This window comes from Triturus cristatus, chromosome 6 (genome assembly GCF_964204655.1).
Source record: "Triturus cristatus chromosome 6, aTriCri1.1, whole genome shotgun sequence".
NCBI classification, from domain to species: domain Eukaryota; kingdom Metazoa; phylum Chordata; class Amphibia; order Caudata; family Salamandridae; genus Triturus; species Triturus cristatus.
The window spans coordinates 141,142,265-141,155,932 of NC_140589.1; the positions used below are offsets into that span (position 1 = coordinate 141,142,265).

General features: G+C 45.4%; 1 protein-coding gene across 2 annotated transcripts in view; it reads right to left on the reverse strand.

The window, feature by feature from the left end:
* LOC146816514 (uncharacterized) overlaps window positions 1-13,668 on the reverse strand; it is a 452,270-nt gene that overhangs the window by 166,589 nt on the left and 272,013 nt on the right. The gene's annotated exons all lie outside the window — the stretch shown is intronic.

Genomic DNA, 13,668 nt, shown 5'->3' on the forward strand with positions numbered 1-13,668 from the left:
AAAACCTGCACAGCCTGTTAACCTACATACAGACGGCGAGGTTGTCCGTCGATATCTGTGGGTGCTCCCTTTTTATATCATTTTGTGGGCTCCTTTGCACGCTACATCTACCTACGTATGCTACCCAAAAGCTTCGTCTGCAGATTTTACCAGACATTTCGTCATTTACCCACTTAATGCTGACAATGGACTGGGTGAAAAGGTCAGTCTCTCAGGCCAATCGCTTATCGTAAGTTCCATAGAGCAAGCAGAAAATAATGGGTATTGTACAGGAATTCAATATATTCATGTATAAAATCTCCTCAGTTCTCCTAACTTGACGCTCTGCGGTTGCCACTTCCTTAAAAGCGGGAAACCTGCCCAGGAAGCAAGTACCAGTCCAGGATGCAGCCTACTGTATGTCGACAGCTTCAGGGGGATGTTGAACTTTGATACCGAGCACGGAGCACTCGGGTAGGGTGGGGGCTACTAGTTTGGAGCAGAAGGCCTCGCAGACCTGCCTTCAGGACTGCTATACACTAAAATTGCAGAGCTATGGTCAATTTAACAAAGAGGCCTACATATTGAACAGAAGGGCCTACACAGGGGTTTTATGCTGGCTGAGTGGTAAGGATGTCTCAGGATAATTATATAGCAACACAGGACCCGCTGGTCAATTTAATACGGCCTACAAATGCGGCTGGCAGGGCAAGGACAAGGGTCTCATACTTCAGGTGTGGACAGAACGGGCCAGGGGCCCCCTGTGATACAAAATCTACCCTCCTTCAAGGCTGTGGCAATGTAATAGACCATTGTGGGCAGAAGGAAGAGGCAATGGTAGTACAACCATACATGCCAAAAGACCCGATTCAGGCAGGAAACGTCCAATGTTTTTAAGCTCAAATGGGCTTTATTTGATCTGTCTCCTGTCTACAATATCCTCTTTTTCAATGTAACTCAAAGGGGAAAATCAATACCCCAGTTTTTTTTCAAAATCTCCCTCTTACCAAGTTCAAAATGTTCGCAAGTATGGTACATTGGATCATGGAAGGAAATGGGATAGGGACATGGACTTGGATAACAGAGGACAGGAGAGACATGGAGAGGTGCACCAAACTGACCCTGCAGGGCAGGCATCAGGGTTTGCAGCAGCACAATACACCACACAGGGCATGCAGGACGGGAGTGCAGCACAACAATCCATAGAAAGCAAGAGGGAGGGGACAGGACCATGCACATGGACAACAGAGAACAGAGGGGCAAGAGGCAATGGTAGCTAGCTGACCATAATGGACAGACAGGAGAGAAGGCTGCAGCATAACAGACAATAAAGGGCAGGAGGGACGGATCAGGGGCATTACAATGGAACAGACAAGCCAGGAGGGAGGGAGTAGGGGTCTGCACATGTAAACAGAGGGCTGGGGGCAAGGGGGCAGGGCAGGAGCAGCAAGATGGCCATGGAGGTCAGGCAGGATGGGCACTAGAAGCAATACACAACATGAAGAGCAACAGTGAGACTGTGATGGCATACACACAGACCATGGAGGGAAGGTGGGAGGGGGTCAGGGGCAGCTAACTGACCACACAGGGAAGGAGGGAGGGGCCATGGCAGCACAGAAGACCATGCATGGCAAGTGGGAGGGTTAGTGGCAGCACAATGGCTATGATGGGCAAGAAGGAGGGTGCAGGGGCATGCACAAAGGACGATGGAGGATAGAAGGGAGGGTCAGGACCTGTGCACAGACAAGAAAGTTCAGGGGAAGGGGCCTCACAACAGACCACACGGGGCAGGCAGGAGGAGCAGTTGCAGCACAACAGACCAGGGAGGGCAGAAGGGTGTGGCAGTACAATGGACCATGTAGGACAGGAGGAAGAGGATAGAGGCATGGCATGTGGACAGGCAGGGTGGAGGTGGCAGGGACAGGTTACAGTCATCTGACAATGCTAGGCAGGTGGGAGGGGAGTGGCAGCTCAACAGAACACTCAGAGTAGATAGGAGTGGCAGGTCCATGGGACATGGTGGGCAAAAAGGATGGAGCAGGGGCATGCACAAAGACATCGGAGGGCAGGGGGAAGGAGAATAGGGGCAGCAAGCTAAGCACAGAGTTTAAGCAGGAGGTCAATGATGGGGCATAGAATTGGGCAATGGAGGGCAGGAGGAGTGGACTGGTACATCATACTAAATTGAGGGCAGTGGCAGCACATCAGACCATGCATGGCAGGAGGGAGGAGGCTAGTCCATGGATTCACACAACAGAGGATAGGGAGGAGGGGGATGGGGCAGCAAGCTAACTGTTCAGAGAAGGCGGGTATTAGAAACTTTATTGTTTTTAAAACATTTTGTCTGTGCAAACTACTTAAATATGAACAAGTATGCAGCATAATCTCACTTTTATTCAGGAAGAAGAAGACGTTAGTGACTGTGACTCCGGGCTCACTTGGCAAAAACACCCCCTGACCCTCCACCCCCTATCGCAAAATGTAATGCCCGTGAAAAGGGTAGGTGAACACAGTGTTATATAGAACATAGTCCTGAGAGCACGATTGAAAATGAAAACTAGATATAGTGTATGGTATAAACTATGCACCAAAAAGTGTGATATAAGATGAACCAGGCGTGAAATATAATATGCAATACATTGTGCGCAATGACAGATTCATTGGAGAGCGCGAGATAGCACAGGCACTAGCGCGTGCTATGCGATATGCGCCTTGGAGTGTAATATGCACAGGGCAGTGTTGTGTAACCTAACTAGTCTCTAAAGTTGTAATATAAAATATGTGCTGGGGAGTGTAACGTTGCATATGCACTGTGACAAAGATATGGATCCCAAATTGTAATATGTATGGCATAGCACTGTGCGTTATAACATAGGCATCGAGGAAGGCACGTTAGATGGGGCAATATAACCCGTGCGAAGACAAGTGTGGCATGACATTTTCACGGGGTGGTGTTACAGTGCACATGGGCTAGAGAGTGTCATAGCATATGCACTAGCTAGTGGAATACAATACAGAGGTGTGTGGCACTCGGCAGGCAATGGTGGGTGTAACACAGCATTGGGCTCTGTCAGGAGCGCGCTGTGACTCGCAAGTGATGTTCGTCCCCTTTCCAGAGAGTAAAATAAAAAGTATTACACATCCGGCAGTGGATGTGTGTTTTATTAACTGTGAGGGGGGTTTCTTGCATAGTTTTGGTCGAATTTTTGTCGAATCCCCTTTGAATGGCTTGGTGTGCATGTGTATTAAATGTGCCCGTCAATAGCTACCCATGTTTGTATAAATCAGGGGTCGCCAACCGGTCGATCGCGAGCTACCGGTAGGTCGCAGGTGCCCTGACAGTAGCTCGCGGCCTGACTTTCACTTTAGTAGCCTATCATTGTCGTTTTGTTTGTTTTTCAGGCCTTTTTAAGTTGCTCGTCTCCCGCGGTAGGAAGCAGCTGTTATTTGAGCCTATCTGGGGCGGGGTGAAGTGGTTGACATCGGCCAGCGCATGGGCAGTGTTTGCTGCCCTCGGAGAACCACTATGCGCGCCTTTTGCTGCATGTCTCCATTCTAGGATCATGTGCATTTTTGCGGCCGGAGCAGCAGCCTTGAAGGCATAATATGGATATCCGTGCTGAAATACAGGAGATGCAGTGTCAGCCACCTTAAGAAGAACCAGACAGAAAGCAGGTATGTGGGCAAGAGGAGCTTTATTTTTTTTTAAATAGATGCCTGTGCATGCCGTTATTCGAGGCTTCTAAAATAAAACATGAGCAGTACTTCAAACAAGTACATTTTTTGGACCGAATTCCTTCCGAATGGCTTTGGCTGTTGAAATTATGTAGCTTTTGTTGAGCTTCAGAAAGTGTCTTATAGTACATGTGAAGGGCCTTAATTCCCTCCCTCGTGTGGTTACTATGGCGCCCTCTGTGTCTCTACTGGCCATCATACAAGTGGGTGACTGTTCTCTTTTTAGCAGCAAGACTAAAAGGCATCCCATTCTATCCCTCTCTCAGTGCAGAGCCTGACGAAAACAGCGTAACAGTAACAGTTCTCTTTGCATTGTTTTTCCTAAAATTTCTGCCTGAAGAGCCTCAAGTTTAATTTCAGCTTGAGCAGCTTTACCAGAGGCGTTCTGCTGGCGGGTCAGCTCTATGTCTGTCTCGGAGTTCTGTGTTCCATTTCCTGGTCATTGGGGCTCTGAGTGCGCAGTACCTCTCATAACTACTTTTAATTTAAGGCATTTCATTCTATGTCTCGGTTACTAGCAGTATCAGCATTCAGGGTGTAGTACTCTGTGCTGGCCTCGTTGCGGGCTTGGCAAAGCTCTGGGTCACATATCGCTGATACAGGGAGCCGCCAAGTGAGGATCATCACCTTATATTTAGCAATGACATAATCCAGTCCAGTTCCACTGGTGAGTGCTCGGGTCATGCCCTACCCATGTGGGTCACAGACGATGCATATTGAGCCTCATTTCTGTCCAATCTGATATAGTCTAGCCTTGAATATGTGGGACAGGGGCATCCATACTGTGTGTATTCCTTCATGTGGGGATTTTGTTCCCTACAGAAATCCAAAAGGTTCCGATTCAACATCACTCGGTAAAGTAAGGTGGCCATTTTGTACTTGTATGTAGTGAGGGGCACAATTGTGCATCTCATCAAGTACACAGTTAAGATCTCCCATCCATATCTGTGGGCTGTCCATGTGTGTTGTGAGATCTAATGTACGAGGGGAGAATGTGTTGTCTGTGTTTGGTGCATAAACACCCACCAGGATGAGCTCCCTGCCAATTAACTGACCTTGCAGAATGAGGCAATGGCCCGACTCACCTTTCAGTGCTGCGGTTGGTATGGTGTGCCTGGCGTCACCCATATACCTACTTCCTTTGAATGTGTGCTGTAACCTGTCTGATAAAAATGCCCCCTCCTTTTACGTACTAGCTTTGTGGCTTCTGGTGCCAGTAAATGAGTCGCCTGCAGACAGACCAATGTGTGCCATGTCTTCGCAGATATGCACCCACTCTTGCCAGTTTTGAATAGTTAACAGTAACACGCTATCAGACATTCCATGTGACTATCACTAACTTATGTCCATGTGTTTGTGCCAGCCCATATCCCGCGTGCAACCCGTTTCATCCACTGAGCTTTTTTGCCCTGCATCTGTCTATCCATGTCCTATATGTCAAATGTCCTCATGCAGGCGCATCTAGTGATTCCCAGGCCTCTAGATCTGAGATATGAGTGCCTCCCCTTCCTTCTTTTCTGCTGCTCGTAGATCATGGTGCGCAGGTTCTCCGCTACTGAATGTTTGGGTCGCACATGGGTGGGGGTGCATGTGCCAGGAAGGCTGGGGTGTGGCCTCTGCTGACAGGGAGTTTGGGCACTCATGCCTGTTGCATTGGAAAGGGCAGGCACTGCGTCTCTGCCGGTGGAGGGAGGACTGCATTGGCGATGGACAGTTGAATCTGACCTGCTGGTCACAGCGGAGGTACACTAACACCAACTGTCTGCCTGAAACGCCCATGACCCCTCCCCCAACCAAGGGGCTATCAATTGCCCGCAAGGAAATGCTGCCCCACCCCCTCATTACTAGGTGGCTTCGTTGTTTAGGCTGCCTTAAGGCCTTTGATGTTAACATCGGCTGCCACTGTGGTTTACATCTCCCTTCAGTAACAAAGTGCAGATGGCAGACAACCATAAAATCGAAGGTCCTTGCAGGCACTGAGCTGCTACCACGGTGGAGGCCAATGTTGAAATTAAAAGTGCTTGCCTGCCGTGAACTGCTTTCACTGACTACAGCACGCTTTAAATTTGCCTTTCTGTTGTAGTCAATAAAAGCAGCTCAGTGCATGCAAGGCCCTTTGATTTTAACATCGGCTGCCACATGTGGTTTATTTTATCTTCTTTCAATTTTAAAGCTCAGTGTCAGCCAATGTTGAAATCAAAGCGCTTTACATGCACTGATCCGATCCTCCAAAAACAGGCTCTTCACCTCTCTGTCCAGTCCTGTCACTCCCAGCCTCTCGTCTCCCACACTCTTCTTTTGTGTCAAGGCAGCTCTGCTTGTGGGACACAGAGCTGTGTTTTGGTGCATCACAGCTATGCAAAACAATTTGATTTGTTGAGTACTTTGATACTACTGTGCGTTTAATACAGGCAGCTTCTGTTTACAATTTTAGTGGCCGAGTCTGAAATGATGCAATTTGTTCTTGCGTGGGATTTTTTGGGAGCAAGGCTCATTAGTCCTTACCTGATTTTACCCATGCACTATGATCCCATTGATGTTCTGTCTTTATATGGCTTGGTTTTTGAGGTGTTACTTAGAAGAAAGTTCAATGAGGGACTCGATTGCCCTGATTTAGAAACTCATGGCCTATGTAGGAGGAAAGCAGGCTGGTAAGTGCAATAGATATCTGGAGTGTGTGTGCATGCACGAGGTGTGATCATAATTAACATTTGTTTTAAGGAACAAATTCATGCTCACTTGTGACATTTTCAAAATTTCATGATGTGTAAGTTTGAATAAATTTGATCTGTATATTAGAGTAGTTAATCATGGAACTTTCTGTTTATTGAGTTATGTGCTCAGGGACATTGCCATATGTTTAATGCTATTATATTATATTATTACTGGAAGTAGAAGGACTGTGCAGCGAGTGCAAAGCTTAGCAGACAGTCTGTTGCTGAACACTGCAGAACTATGCATTTTCTGAGAATTGACTTTGCAGCGTTAAAGCATGTGTTATAGAGCTGAGTGAAGTGCTTTATAATGAAAGTAAGGTTGTCACCTTTCCAAATATCGGCCATTCGGTGTTCAAATAGTCTGCAAAGATCTGGACATGAAAGAAAATCATATGTATTAATTACTAACATAACTTTTCTCCCTTTGTTTTACTTTTTTTGATAATGAAGAAAGGGGAAGCCTTCTGTTGCAGCATTTTTATAGCGCTTACTAATGTGTGGCACTGAAGCACTTACCAGCATGGTTAGCAAGCTATGGCACGTGTAGGGTGGGTGGTTCAAAGTGTTTTCTTTGGTTTGTGATCCTATGTGGGAAGTTTTTCCTGGTCTCGCCTGATTAACACCAAGATGCAGTTATCGTTATCATGTTATGGGACACAGTGCGTAGCAGTGTGGTGAATGAGGTGTGAAATAGATATACAGTTTATTAAGTTATGATTTTCAGTCTGCTGACAGCTTTGAACAGCTCCTTAGGTCTATGTATCTTGTTCAAACCACAGTATGGGCATAAAGAAATTAGGCTTAAAGACAATGAATGAGGGTGTGGGAGGTGTCTCCGAAAAATGCGCGAGTTGCTTGGCATTTAGTAGCTCACGACGATTTTCACTGATTAGAAGTAGCTCTCACTACAGTAAAGGTTGGAGACCCCTGGTATAAATAAACGACAAGGGTGTCTACCGGGATTAGGCACGGTAGAGCATCAGACATGTCAGAGCTTCACTAGTGGTGTAAATACATTCCACGTGGATTAATTGCATGCATAGTCGCCTTTTAATGAATATCACGCAAATCGTCATGGTGATAGGTACGTACGGTTTGTCCAGCATGTCCTAGGTGTGTCTATAAATATATATTTTTTAAAAATAATAAAAAACAGTGGCCGGCCCTGGGGATTGGGGTCAAAAAAATATAATTAGGAGACAGGCCCTGGGGGATGGGGTCATCAGGGCCAATAAATTAGAATAAGAAGGGGAACCACACAGCCCCCCTTCTTAAAAAAATAAAATAAATAAAAGACTGGCATCGTGCCGGAGGCCATGCCCCCTCCATGCAGCACTCTGCAAACGCGCCCCCAACAGGCATCTCCAGTATGCGCCAGGGAGCTGCGCTGCAGACAGGTGTTCTGAGGCCAAGCCCCTTTTTACACCTCTCTGCAACGCAGCTCTGTGGCGCTTACTGGAGGTACCTAGTGGTCTAGTGTGACCCTAGGGACCCTTAGGATTCAAGGGGACTTAATCTCTCAACTTAGAACAGCCACAGGGCGCGTTTACACAGTGGTGAAGGGAGGGGACGGGGCCTGAGGTAACGTGTGCAAACACGCACCATGGCACGTTTTAAATTGGGGATATAATTTCCCTTCAATACTGAGGGCCCCTGGGGGCTAACTAGCCCACCAAGTGCTTCCAGTAAGCGCCACTGAGCTGCATTGCAGAGAGGTGGTCCAGGCCGTGCCACTTTTTACACCTCTCTGCAACGCAGCTCTGTGGCACTTACTGGAGGTACCTAGTGGGCTAGTTGGACCCTAGGGACCCTCAGGACTCAAATGAACTTAATCTCCCAACTAAAAACGGACACAGGGCGTGTTTACACAATGGTGAAAGGAGGGGACGGGGCCTGAGTTAACGTGTGCAAAAACGCCCTGTGGCCTGTTTTAAGAGGTAGTTTTAATCCCCATGCCCTATTATATACTAGGGGCTTATAGAGGAGGTAAGGCTAATCACAGGGGGACCCCAACGCATAATGTTCCCTAGTGTATGTAGGTGTTTTCACTGTATTCTAAGTGTCTTTTAACATAGCACTGGCTCTAGGACTGGTTAGTCAGACTCAGTTACCACCAGTATCCGTCTGAAAAAGTTGAGGGTACAGGATGATTTTGCAACAAGGCTTCTTTCTGCTCTTCTTTTTGTTCTTTCTGCACGTTATCCTTCTTCCTGCACTTATCTTCGTATTTGAGGACTTCTGTTGCTTCTTTCTGCACTTCTTTTGTTTCTTTCTGTGCATTTTTTCTTCTTTCTTCACATGTCCTATCTCTGTAGGCATAGTTAGAAATTAGCATTTAAAAAACCTTTGAAATTAACAGAAAAAACCATAGGTTTCAGGCACGTTATAGTTAGGAATTAGCATTTAAAAAACCTCAGAAATTCACTGAAAAAACCATAGGTTTCAGGGGTGTTATAGTTAGCTGGACTTTTCACTTGTAGAAAACCATTGAAATTCCCCCGTTATAGTTAGTTCAGCTAACTATAACTCGCGCGCCCGCAATGCACTGCTGATGACGTCACATATTACATCACTCATGACATGGTCAGTGACATCACTCATGACATCACTGATGACATCTCAAATGACATCACTGATGACATCACTGATGACATCATCCTTGTGATAGAGTGGCAGACCTCCTCTCACCCTAATATAACCTTTGATACACACATTCAAAAATAGAGACTAAAATTTTCAAAACAATGGACATACCAATACCAGTTACAACAACCTCTTCAGTAATTCTAAGATCCACATACACATCCACTCATTCACCAACAGTCCAATACAGTCACTCATACATGTACTCACTCATCATATGTACTCATACACCTATACATCCTGTTACACAATGCCACTCATCCATAGAGTTACTCACACACATAGTCACTCATGCTAATAAAGAATCAAACATACATTTACTTGCATATACAGTTATACACACACCACCACACTTACTTCTACGGAAACTTACACATACTTAGTCTTTTAAACAATCACTTATAGAAACACATACTTATTCATACAGGAACTCTTTCAATCTCTCACTCTCACATATACTCACATATATACACCAATAGTCACATATACTAGTTTAAAACATATGTAGTTACTCATAAAGACACTATTGAGACAGTCATTCACTCACTAACACACCCATACACACACTCATCCACCCATACAGTCCTGCACACATACTGTGTTCAACACATACAAACAGTGAGTCACTCATTCATGCACCTATGCACTACGTAATACCCCCACCGAACCATGCAGACACTCAGACTGATACTCAAAAAACCAACTAATAACCTATATAGACACCCATGTAGCTACTCACCAACCCATGCAGCCACTTATACACAAAGTGAGAGACTGATACAGATATTTACATATTTAAACATTACTCACTAAGCCATGTATTCACTATGATACACTTAATCAGTCAGTTACACAATCAATTTTTCAAAAACAAATCATCCATTTAGACACTTATATACCCATTTATTCTTCCATCGACCTTGAGATATACATATATAAAACATATTTAATTTTCAGAATAACACACATTCACTGGATGATGTCATCAGTGATGTCATCAGTGATGTCATTTGAGATGTCATCAGTGATGTCATGAGTGATGTCACTGACCATGTCATGAGTGATGTAATATGTGACGTCATCAGCAGTGCATTGCGGGCGCGCGAGTTATAGTTAGCTGAACTAACTATAACGGGGGAATTTCAATGGTTTTGTACAAGTGAAAAGTCCAGCTAACTATAACACCCCTGAAACCTATGGTTTTTTCAGTGAATATATATTATATATATATATATATATATATATATATATATATATATATATATATATCTCCAATCGAGAATGCTCAAAGCTTGAAGACCCCACATCCGACGTATAAGTAAATCACTTTATTCTCTGGCAGGCAGCAGCAAAATCACTGGCTTCGGCAATGGTGGAGAACAGCCTTTCACGTTGTGCACTCGCGATGATATTGACATAGTCCCGCCCCTCTGGGTGTGTGCCTTAGTCCATTCTGGTCATGGTTTGGTTCGTTCAAATCCTATAATGGAAACAGGCTCTCCTTCTCCCTCCAGTAGTAAAAAACCATCGGGTCGCTGTTACAGGCAAAAGTGATCTGCTGCTTCATTCGCGACTGACAGGGAAGTAACGTCGTTCTTATTGTGCACTATGTCAATATCATCGCGAGTGCACAACGTGAAAGGCTGGTCTCCACCATTGCCGAAGCCAGTGAGAAAGGGAATGACTCCTGAAACGCGTATGGCGCAAAAACGGCAGATAATGCGCTGGGATGACATCTGTGATTTTGCTGCTGCCTGCCAGAGAATAAAGTGATTTACTTATACGTCGTGTGTGGGGTCTGCAAGCTTTGAGCATTCTCGATTGGATATATATAGTGGCCTGCTTCGGCCACGAGGACTCCCCACTGCAGACAGAAGCAGGTCTGTGCACTCGTACTGTCCGGTGCACAATAAGAACGACGTTACTTCCCTGTCAGGCGCGAATGAAGCAGCGGATCACTTTTGCCTGTAACAGCGACCCGATGGTTTTTTACTACTGGAGGGAGAAGGAGAGCCTGTTTCCATTATAGGATTTGAACGAACCAAACCGTCATGACCAGAATGCACTAAGGAACACGCCCAGGGGGGCGGGACTATGTCAATATCATCGCGAGTGCACAACGTGAAAGGCTGTTCTCCACCATTGCCGAAGCCAGTGAGAAAGGGAATGACTCCTGAAACGCGTATGGCGCAAAAACTGCAGATAATGCGCTGGGATGACATCTGTGATTTTGCTGCTGCCTGCCAGAGAATAAAGTGATTTACTTATACGTCGTGTGTGGGGTCTTCAAGCTTTGAGCATTCTCGATTGGATATATATATATATATATATATATATATATATATATATATATATATATATATCCATCACAAGTTTGCCTGGAGAGAAGGGAAGCCCACACAGGAAGGTGAGTATTAGGCTGCTTTATTCAGTGGAGATTGCAGTGGAAGAACAGCAAACCGCTTCACACAGTGAAGTCCAGTCCTGACGCGTTTCGTGCTCACAGCACTTTGTCAAAGGAAGACGGACTGACGCAGGATACCTCCGGCATGAAAGGCACACTTTAAATAATTTCTTCGCCTCAGTGGGCGTGGCCACAAACGTGTATATATATATATATATATATATATTACCTACTGGCGGTCGCCAGTAGGTAGTTATAGTTAGGACCCTGTTTCCATAGGAAAACCGCAACATTCTATTTGGAATAACTTTGGCGCCGGTCGACGAATCCTCGCGAAATATCAACCTCGTATCAACCAATGGCAGAAGTGGACACAGAATAACTGTTCAATCATACACTGTGTACCATGGACAAGCTTCACAGCATTGAGAAGGCGATGAACGCCGAAACGCGTCTGCTGTTAACAAATAAAGCCAGAAACGATCCTGCGAGTGCTCCAAACTGTGTTCAAGTTGCTGTGCAGCAAAAGTGAGGTCCCACCCTCACTATAAGGAGTAAGCACCCGCCCTGTGTTCGGAGTTTGAGGTGGGAGTGGTGTTGGTGATAGATTATTCGAACTCCCGAACCGCCGCCGATGAGTTCTTTCCGGCCGACGAAAAAGTCGCAAGTTATTCAAACTTGGGGTAGCCAGTTAACTATCTGACACCTACTGGGAAAACATCATGTAAAATCCGGCGGCTGTGGCGAAGGACATGGGGCCATTGGAGTGGTGATACAATGAATTGGACATGGGTCTAACGGAACATCAGAGCCACCCCATTGGCCCGGTCTCAACCAATGGCAGAAGTGGACACAGTATAACTGTTCAATCATAAACTGTGTACCATGGACAAGCTTCACAGCATTGAGAAGGCGATGAACGCCGAAACGCGTCTGCTGTTAACAAATAAAGCCAGAAACGATCCTGCGAGTGCTCCAAACTGTGTTCAAGTTGCTGTGCAGCAAAAGGGAGGTCCCACCCTCACTATAAGGAGTAAGCACCCGCCCTGTGTTCGGAGTTTGAGGTGGGAGTGGTGTTGGTGATATATATATATATATATATATAAATAAAAATAAATAATCTACTGGCGGTCGCCAGTAGATCGTTAGGACCGAGTTTCCATAGGAAATCTCAAAATTCTATTTTGAATAACTTTGGCGCCGGTTGACGAATCCTCGAGAAATTTTCAAAACTAATGGGGCGCTCCGCTCAGCTCCTACCCTGAAAGTCTCGGGGTGATTCTTCAAGTGGGGGCTGAGAAAAAAGGGGGGTCCCAAAACGCATTTTCCCATAGGACCTTTAGTCGAAGGTACAGCCCGAACGGCTGAACAGAATTACTTGAAATTTGGCAAAGAGGTAGTCCTCAGGTCAGGGATGTGCCTTTTGCATATGTGGAGTCAATCTGTTCAGTAGTTCCTGAGAAAATTGCAGTTAAAAGTACATAAATATCTATAGGCGCGCACGGTACGCGCACCTTAACGTGCGCGAGCGTAATTCTGATTGGTGGTTACATGTCAGTCAACGTTCGAATCGGTCTAAATCAGGAAGTGTCGGCCGCCATTTTGTGTGTTTTGTGTGTGACAGTGAAAAAGAAAGGTGGAGAACGTGAAAAGGGGGCAGGGTAGAGAGTTCCTGATCCCCTGGTCTTTGTCAGGTGGGTCCCTGAAGGACCCCGAAGGGTGAAAACTTTTTTTTTTTTCAAAAAATCGCGGGGTGCGCGCACCGTGCGCGCACGGTGAAAAACCATAAAAAAAATATAATAAAAAATACATAACTTAGCATTTAAAAAAACCTTACAAATTCACTTAAAAAACCATAGGTTTCACACACGTTCTAGTTAGCTGGACATTTCACTCGTAAAAAACCATTGAAATTCCACCGTTATAGTTAGTTCAGATAACTATAACTCGCGCGACCGCCACTCTATCACAAGGATGATGTCATGAGTGATGCCACTGACCAGGTCATGAGTGATGTAATATGTGACGTCATGAGCAGTGGATTGCGGGCTCCCGAGTTATAGTTATCTGAACTAACTATAACGGGGGAATTTCAATGGTTTTTTACGAGTGAAATGTCCAGCTAACTATAACATGTGTGAAACCTATGGTTTTTTTAAGTGAATTTGCAAGGTTTTTTAAATGCTAATT